The sequence below is a fragment of the Sinohyriopsis cumingii genome, chromosome 9, assembly GCF_028554795.1.
Source record: "Sinohyriopsis cumingii isolate HCF-2022 chromosome 9, ASM2855479v2, whole genome shotgun sequence".
NCBI lineage: Eukaryota > Metazoa > Mollusca > Bivalvia > Unionida > Unionidae > Sinohyriopsis > Sinohyriopsis cumingii.
In genome coordinates, this window is record NC_142969.1 from 4,569,530 (window position 1) to 4,579,270 (window position 9,741).

At 35.4% G+C, this 9,741-nt stretch overlaps 1 protein-coding gene across 1 annotated transcript in view; it reads right to left on the minus strand.

Moving 5' to 3' along the window:
• The window catches only part of LOC149791195 (integrin beta-like protein C), a 42,383-nt gene extending 33,528 nt beyond the window's left edge, over positions 1 to 8,855 (minus strand). The window contains exon 1 of the mRNA XM_089971318.1: positions 8,778 to 8,855. The gene's annotated coding sequence lies outside the window, so the exon portion shown is untranslated. The remainder of the gene's footprint in view (positions 1 to 8,777) is intronic.
• Between the last annotated feature and the right edge of the window lie 886 nt (positions 8,856 to 9,741).

The following is a 9,741-nucleotide window of genomic DNA, read 5'->3' on the forward strand; positions in this document are numbered from 1 at the left end:
GGTGTCTGCTTTCTTGTTCGAAAAGAGATCGTTTCGTCTTGACTATAAAAATCTAATTTGACTAAGTTTTACGCACTACTTGAACTCACACATTTACGTTGTAGGTGTAAGCCGTCGTTCTCAGTTTTCTGGAAGTTCGTTTTTGCGTTTCTCAGATGTGATACTATTTTTTATGGACCGAACGAAATTTCTTTTGGCGTGAATCAGGACTCGTGGTTTTGTGGCATAATTGGAGAGCATTCATTAAAGCTCAGTTATGTCGTCTTCGAAATCGCTGACACGGATTTGAACTAAAACTTCAGGTTTTGTGTGAGGCGATACGGTACATCATTGCTTTTTACTTCCTCAATGAAATCGTTTCATCTTATTGCAAAATTACATTTGACTAGGTTTCATACGCAGCAGGTCCATGTATATAAGGAGAGTGTCTTAGCGTCAGAGTATTCATCCCACTCTCAAACGATCAAGAAGATGGAAGAGTCAGCACAGATCGACCTGCTGGTCAAATATTTGCTAAAAGTCATACGAAAGCATAATTCACAGGCGAAAGTGGCAACAAAACTTACTCTTTTGGTCGTTGATTTGATGAGAGTCATACGAAAGTGTGTAAGTGCTAATGAAGTTTGCTATATCTGCAAAGGTAAATGGGTATTTGTCTCCAGAATACCTGCTTAGTCTAAGAAAGAGAGACAAAAGTTAAGATACCTAATATCGTTGTCAGGAGAAAGGACACTGGAATTCAGAGTGCCCTACGAGAAAAGAGAAGAAACAAAAACAAGACGAAACAGAGAAGAGGGATTCAGAAGAAGAAATTGAAGATGATGAAGAACTTGTGCCAGTAAAAACATGGAAATGGAAAAATTGACAATGTGAGCCGATGCGTTGGCCCTGATGTGAAATTTCATACTACCTTCTAAAAGAGAATAGACCAGAAAGAAAACGTAAGTGTCTCTTGGTCTTGACATTGTATAATAAGGATGGCGTGTTTTGTTTTTACTCACACTTTATGAAATTGTGCTCTTTCACCTCTCTCTATCCCTCTGGATCATGTTTTAGTTAGAATTGAAATGGAAGGATGTTTTCCTTCACGCACGCTCTTTAGGCATGCAAGTCCGTAAACAATAGTCAGTCTATTCGTCCATCATTTTGTGTCTTGATGTTTCCTAAATCACACACTGATGCCATAAAATAACGGGTTAAATGGGTTTTGTAGTGTTGGGAGTGGGGGTGGGTGGGGTGTAGGTGTTTGGCAGAGTTGGTCATTGCAGGTGAGGGCTTAGGTGCTTTCAAAAAACTTTTTCTTCTTCACTCTGTGTTGATGGAATATAATGGGTTATTTTCTTCACTCTCTGTTGATAGTATATATATAAAGGGTTATTTCTTCACTGCGTGTGGATAGTGTATAATGGTTTTCTTCTTCTTCCCTCTGTGGTGTGTGTGTGTGTGTGTGTGTGTGTGTGTGTGTGTGTGTGTTCGCGTACGTTGTGTAGATCGCATATTTGGTTGTTTTTCTTCTTCTTCCTCCCGAGTGTGGATAGTATATTTGCGGTTTGTATGCGTTAGCGACGTTGTGTGGATAGTATATTTGGGGTTTGTATGCGTTCGCGTACGTTTGTGTGGATAGTTTATTTGGGGTTTGTATTATCTCCCTTCTGTGTTGATAGTGTATTTGGGGTTTGTATGCGTTCGCGTACGTTTGTGTGGATAGTTTATTTGGGGTTTGTATTATCTCCCTTCTGTGTTCATAGTATATTTGGGGTTTGTTTTTTCCTCTTCCCTCTGTGTGTGTGTGTGTGTGTGTGTGTGTGTGTGTGTGAGCCTGCGCGCGTATGTTGTGTGTGTGGGTGTGTGTGTGTGTGTGTTTGTTCGCGTACGTTGTGTAGATCGTATATTTGGTTGTTTTTTTTCTTCCTCCCGAGTGTGGATAGTATATTTGGGATTTGTTTTTTCCTCTTCCCTCTGTGTGTGTGTGTGTGTGTGTGTGTGTGTGTGTGTGAGAGAGAGAGAGAGTCTGCGCGCGTATGTTGTGTGTGTGTGTGTGTGTGTTCGCGTACGTTGTGTAGATCGTATATTTGGTTGTTTTTTTTTCTTCCTCCCGAGTGTGGATAGTATATTTTGGGGTTTGTTTTTTCCTCTTCCCTGTGTGTGTGTGTGTGTGTGTGTGTGAGTCTGCGCGCGTATGTTGTGTGTGTGTGTGTGTGTGTGTGTGTGTGTGTGTGTGTGTGTATTGGTCTCTGTTTGTCCCTATAAAACTCACTTTATCCCTATCAGATACACTCTACCTACCTACCTACAGTAGCGCGTATTCAGGTCAGCCACTTGCAACACTGTTGCCATTTATCCCCTAGTGTTCAGTACAGTGACGTCACTGACGCTGGAAATTTTGAGACTATAAATATCGACTTGGGGATTTCCACATTTTGTAGCTATACATATATACTAGAATTCATAAACAGGAACGTCACTCAAGCTGAGGCTATAAAAAGATAGTGGGATTTTCCAAAGGAAAAACCCACAAGTTGGAGCTATAAATAGATAGTGGGATTTCATAGGAATTTCAGCTGATTATAGATACATAGGTATTTATCCACGATCGTCACAGAAGTTGATATTGTAAGTAGTTACTAATTTTATCCATTTTAGTCTAAACCATTGTAACTTAATTTTCGGGGATATGTTTATTTTCCTTTAAATTCTGGGACAATTTCGTCATTTTAACGTTACTTTTAGTCACATCCATTTTGTCGTTGAGCATTTCCTTGATTATAGCTATTTATAGCATCATTACAATTATGCAAATTTTTGAACACCCCAGAAAGATTTCAGGTCTTGGTAATGCTTTATATATAAATCTCACGCTTGTACTAGTGTATGTATGTTTCTGTCTCTGTTGTGTTTGACCCTCTACCATCATTGTCCCTAGACAATCCCACCATGTTCAATTCCCCTTGACGCTATACAGACCCACCATGTTCAATTTCCATATGTTAAATTCCCTTGAGGCTATATCCCCCAGGGGTTTCCGTAATGTTAAATTTCCCATTGTCCCTAGACAGTCCCACGATCTATTTCCCATGTTAAATTCCCCTTGTACGTATATCGGCCCACAGTTTTTTCCCATGTTAATTCCCCTTGTACGTATATTAACCCACGATTTTTCGCCATGTTAAATTTCCATTGTACGTAGAGTGTCCCAGGGTGGTTTGTAATGCTAATTCCCATTGTACGTAGGGTATCCCCATTTACTACTTATATTTTATACTTCTATCTTAACATTGTAGTGTATAACGTTATATAGTAAAGGTGTAAATATATTTTATACTTCTATCTTAACATTGTAGTGTATAACGTTATATAGTAAAAATTGTCGAAACATTTATACTCGTATGACCTCTATATGCTTGTTTTAGGCTCTCCCTCTTATTTGTATAGTTATATTTAATCTTACCATGAGTTCGTGCCTTAGATTTTAGTCTACATCTAGCCATGTTGTTAACTATGGTATTATGATTACATGATGTATGTTTCATCTGTATATGTTTTAGTTTCAATTTATACACGTTTTATTCAGCTATATCAACATTGTAGTGTTTAACGTTACACAGTAAAACGTGTATATACATTTCATATTTGTGTAATATCTATATGCTTGTTTAACATTACACAGTAAAACGTATATATACATTTCGTATTTGTGTAATATCTATATGCTTGTTTAACATTACACAGTAAAACGTGTATATACATTTCATATTTGTGTAATATCTATATGTTTGTTTAACACTAGTTTTCCTACACGTATTTAGCTGTATGACCTTTGGCTGTGAGTTAATGCCTGAATCTTTGGTCTAAATCTAGCTTGGGTGTCAGTTAACCATGCTGTTAGCTATCATATTATGATTTCATGATGTTTGGTTTTGAATTTTATATGTATTAGTTAGAGACTATGTTATGTGTTAATACACCCGACTTCAGATAAAAACTATTTCACTTGACTCGACTTGAACAGGAGCCGCTGTGGCTCAGTGGTTAGCGTACTTGACTCGAGACAGATAGTTCGAACCATACCATCGGACCAGCCTGGGTAAGCTACCGTGAGGTGTGTCCTTGGCCAAAGAACTCTATTCTAATCTCCTCGGCACAAAATAACCTAGTGATGCTATGCCGTAAACACCAAACCACACCAAATTGTTTTAGTGATCTTATAATAATTAATACGTCATCAATAAAAACTGCAACTATGCAACTTGTGTTTTGGCTTGAACATCCGAGGCCTTACGATAAAAAAGGGGAAAAAGTGGAATTTCAAACAAGGATTTTTTAACATTTTATTTATTTTAGATTTTTTTCTGGATTTCTGCGCTTCTTGACACAAAACTGACTATATATTAATTTAACCTGTTATATTCAAGGCGGCACTTCTGTTAAATCATGATTTCTGATACATTAGTCGCTGATATAAACAAAAATGGGTAAAACGTGACAAGGCATCTCGTTATGAAGAAATATCACTTTTCCGTACTTGCCTCGGCATGATGTAACCTTTGAAGTGTTGATGTACATTTAAAGCACTCCACTCCACCCCACCCCTGCAAAAGTCAATTCTGCCCAAACACTTTGCTCAAGTTGGAACGTCTTATACTAGAATTATGCACATAACCTAAAACAGTTCAGCTGCTATTGCCAAGAGACAATACATACAGAAAACAGTAACATCTTGAAATATATTACTAATGCCAATGGACTAACTGCGACGACCAGTACAATTAAAATTACTAGTATTATTTCATATCAGTACACCGTCATTCCTTACCGTCATTCCTTTTGCCCATTGTTCAATATAGAGGATTACTAATTAGGACTGAAATAAATCACACGATATCATGTTTATGTAACAAGCATTGTTCTATTCCACTGTCGTTTCAGTCCAATCATATGGTTGTAATGACATATACAATTTATTTATAGACAGCTATATAAGCCAGACAGTGTCTTGTTAAACCTTTTTGTTCTAGTATGAATTATACAATGACAACAAGGGGATAATAATGTCAAACATTTTATATCATTTATAACCGTAATTTAATAACTTTGGCAAAGCTTCATGATCTAGAAACTAGATCAATAAAAATATAAAATGGTATTAACTGGAAATGTATTGTATAACCGTCCTGGCTTCCTACATGACATATTATATTATCAACACTATGTGACATATTAAATGAAAACAATAGGAATATGTTATTGAAAAAATGCACAAGAAGTAAATGTTTGAAACCAACTGAAAAAAAATAACATATCATACACAAATGTAGAAAAGTATGACACGAAAAATGTAATCGAGTGCATATAAAATAATTACACTTTCTATTTGACATAGTTATAATTAGCGGTTTACAACATAACAGCAGGATTGGAATAACGTTGAAAAAGAAAAGAGTGCAGAAAAGATCTATTTACAAATTTTGTGACACTAGTTCTAAAATATTTTATTTTGTGTTACTGTGAACTCTTAGTGCGAACATTGTTCTGTGCAAAACGTGAATTAACCCATAAGAACAGTGAGTTGTGACAGACTGAAAACGAGTAATGTGATGGTACTCTAATTTGTGACAATCTGAAAACGAGTAATGCATTTGTACTCTAATTACCCAGATAAAAAAAGTAATTGTAATTGGTTACTTCAGTGTGACAGAGTAATTGTAATTTATTACTTCAGTGTGACAGAGTAATTGTAATTGATTACTTTAGTGTGACAGAGTAATTGTAATTGATTACTTTAGGGTGACAGAGTGATTGCAATTGTAATCAACTACTACACGTTTTACAGCTTTTGTTATTTTAATTCCTTACCTTGACAACCGTAATCCACACAACACTGACATTACAGAAACTATAAGCAAAATTAAATTGGTATACATCAAACTGTAGATGAACAGTATCTCAGTAAATATTTTATTGGGTCCTTACCTATAATATTGCTTACACTGCGTGTTTAATGCAACATTTCTACAAAGATCTTGTAATAAATGTTTTGAATTGCACTTAGCGTTTACTATATAAAACATCATTCATTTTTCTTCCTGCTTATACGTGGTTTTATACAGTATATCAACAGTCTGTAGTAAAACGTGTACATACCGTTATATACTTGTATGCATGTTCATTTGGACTGCATCTGCTAATGTTACACCCATCGTTAGTTGTTGATAGTTCTTTTACCAATGAATTTGTGTATTTATGTCTAAGTCTAATGTGAATGGCTGCTAAATATGCTGTTAATTATCGAACTATGCCTTCATATGTTTAAAATGTATATAATTAGTTCAAGTCAGTACAAAAGCTCTGTATACCTTACGTTATGTGTTAATGCGTCCCTTTTAAAATATAATTTGCTTCAAAAGACATGACTTGAATAACTGCTATAATGATCATATATTAATTACATAAGTCAAAAATAAAATCTACAAATATGCAACATGTGTTTGGCATGAAAATGATTAAAGAGACCCTCCTAAAACAGATGGGAGCTGACCCCTTTTCTTGGGTGTAAAATTGGATGCAAGGGGAACAAATTGATCATTGATCCAGATGGCCATTATAAATTTGAAACTACCCGACTCGGTGAATGCTAAGTTAAGTTCAATACCTAATAGACCACCTGTCAATATCGACTGGCTCTAGGGGGAGGGGCTAATTGACGTATTACTCAGGAAAGAGCGAAACGTCATGATATAACGTACAAAACTTGTTGGTCTTGCCACTTTCTGTTACTTAGATGATGGAGTCGTAACACTAACTTGTAGATTATGTAACTCTATATCCGATGGTATTTACCTAAATGACAACGGCCATCAAAATAAACGAAGGTGTACGCCATGCAAAACAAAAAAACACAAACACTCGACGTACACAGAAGTAACCTTGCAACAGACCATTTACAAGCGAGGCAGATGCTAGTACCATTTTTGTAATTCTTTGGTATGACCCGGCCGCGGTTCATACCCGCGACCTCCGCATCTGAGGCGGACGCTCTAACCACTTAGGCCGCCGGGCGATATGGTTGTTAGTCAGAAATGTGAGAGTACCTAACACTCTGAATGACATTTTCATTTTAAACTAAATACCAAAGTCACTACCAGTGAATGTAAATCGGCTACAGATGGAGATAAATTACATTTACATTCAGTAATCTATGAGGTTGAATAATAAACGTTTTGTTATAACCCATTACATCATACGATGAGGTAATCTATGAGGTTGAATAATAAACGTTTTGTTATAACCCATTACATCATACGATGAGGTAATCTATTCACCTATTCAACCAACCCTAGTATGCAGGCACCTTAATGCAGAATGACCCGTTTTAACTATCAACTGTTTTAGGACCTCTAGCTTTACGAACATTGACGGCATGATAAAAGAAAGTAAGATGACATTTCACACAAAAATCAAGGTAAAGAAGTTGTAAGCAATAACTTTGTTGTTGCAGGCGTATATAATTTATTCTGGATTCTCACATTTCTTACATAATTCTTGTATTTTATCACGCCTTATTCAAAGTGGCGCAAGTATTAATGATGATTTCAGATACAGTATAACGCAAATGTAGATGGGTATATGAGGATGAAGACACGTCACCTTTGGCACCCTAAAACATGCAAAGTGTTGCTGTGCCGTAATTCCCCACACCGGAATAAAATAAAATCTTAAAACAAATGAAGTATAATAAAATAAAATTTTAAAAAAAAACATTTTGCTTCTAATATTTTCGTCAAGTTTGTGCACTCTTAATTAAAAACCATGAATGAAAAGGAAATTCAGCGGTTAATGCAATGAACAAATAATAGTAACATTTCGTTTAATAGTAAATATTGCACCTACATTAAATGAAATATAATGTAATAATAATTTGAATAGTTTAAGGTTATGAAATATAATGTAATAATAATTTGAATAGTTTATGGTTATGAAATATAATGTAATAATAATTTGAAGTGTGTTAAGTTTCTTGTTCATTGAAGAAACAAACTACCTTGGTGTCACATGGTAGCTAAACCGAGTCGTCTCAGTGTCAGAAAGAATTTTAGAACTCCATGGTGTGAGCACGTTATTGACTACATATGCCTAACGTAAGGTTGTACCGTTATTTTACTGGAATTGTGAATACAGAATATTGACCTAATGTTGGCTTTGACAGGTAGAGGTCTTTATTATGCTAAATATAAAAGGAAATTGGTCTTTTTTCTGCATAAATCAGTGAGGATTTTGACACATGCTATATTGCTGGTCTTTCGTATTATTTGAACGACGGGTTGAATGTTGGTTTTAAAGATGAATGGATCGTTGCTGTTTTGATGAAAGGCCTCTAGTTAACGTATCTTTAAAATATATGCAAACAAAAACTGAAACAAACATGGATGACTCTTCAGTCTTCCTGATCTTAGCTAACACTATATTGATGTAAAAATAATTTTAGAGAAAACGGTATATTTGTTATAACGGTATATTTGTTATAATGGTATATTTGTTATAATGGTATATTTGTTATAACGCTATATTTATTATAACGGTATATTTGTTTAATAAATTTATTCAAAATCATATTCATTATCGATTCGTTAATTTCTGAAATCCCGAATCAGAATTTCTTTATTTTCTTTTTAAATCAAAATGAACTGTTCCTATCTACTGCAATCAATGTTCAATCAATACAATGCAAAGTACATTTTGATACTGATGATCAAATTAAGAAATTGATTTTTGTTACTTACCTTTTTTTCCCTTTATTGAAGAACTGATCAGAGGACAAAACTACACAACTGTATTATGTTGTTAGAGTTTGCGTCGGGCCGAGCTTTAATTGAAGAAGGAAGTAGTATGGCATTATATACCACATTTTGTGTTGTTGTGTCAATCAACCCACAAGCCATGCCTACCCATACTGGCCGTATTGTTGTGTCAATCAACGCACAAGCCATGCCTACCCATACTGTCCGTATTATTGTGTCAATCAACGCACAAGCCATGCCTACCCATACTGTCCGTGTTGTTGTGTCAATCAACGAACAAGCCATGCCTACCCATACTGTCTGTATTGCTGTGTCAATCAGCTCACAAGCCATGCCTACCCATACTGATGCGATATATCTTCAGCAAAATGAGATTACTCAGAATAAAATCTAGTTGTTTCACGTAACTATACTACGTTTATATGAATTTGAAATTCGAAATCCTAATGTTGATAACATATATGATTCTGTTGGAGATTATCGCCGGCTTCTCACTTATAATCCCTAAATTAACGGACAATTGTAATCTCTGTCCGATCGCTTTGGTCAACAATATTATGAAATTCTCTTCATCATCCTGAAATATTTAAAAAAAAAAATTTCCGACGTTATGTATTCTAGCTTTTTCACTTTGTGATTGAAAAGACTCTTGGGTTGTATCTCACTAGTAGCAGTTATCGGATACACACAGGGGTCAGATAACAGCAGATGTACGATAGCGACATGTGTCAGATTTGAACATGTGTCGAATAGGGGAATTTATAGAATTCTCAGTAGAAAGAAGTAACTGATTAAAAAGTTCAACCTAAAATTAGAAAGAAAAAACTGCTCCTAGATTTCGCACCGAAACTCAAATCGATTCGCTATAAACAAGTTGTCAGAAAGCACGGTTTGAACTTAAAGTCCGATCCATGTCCAATTCAACTGCGATTGTAAAATTTTAACT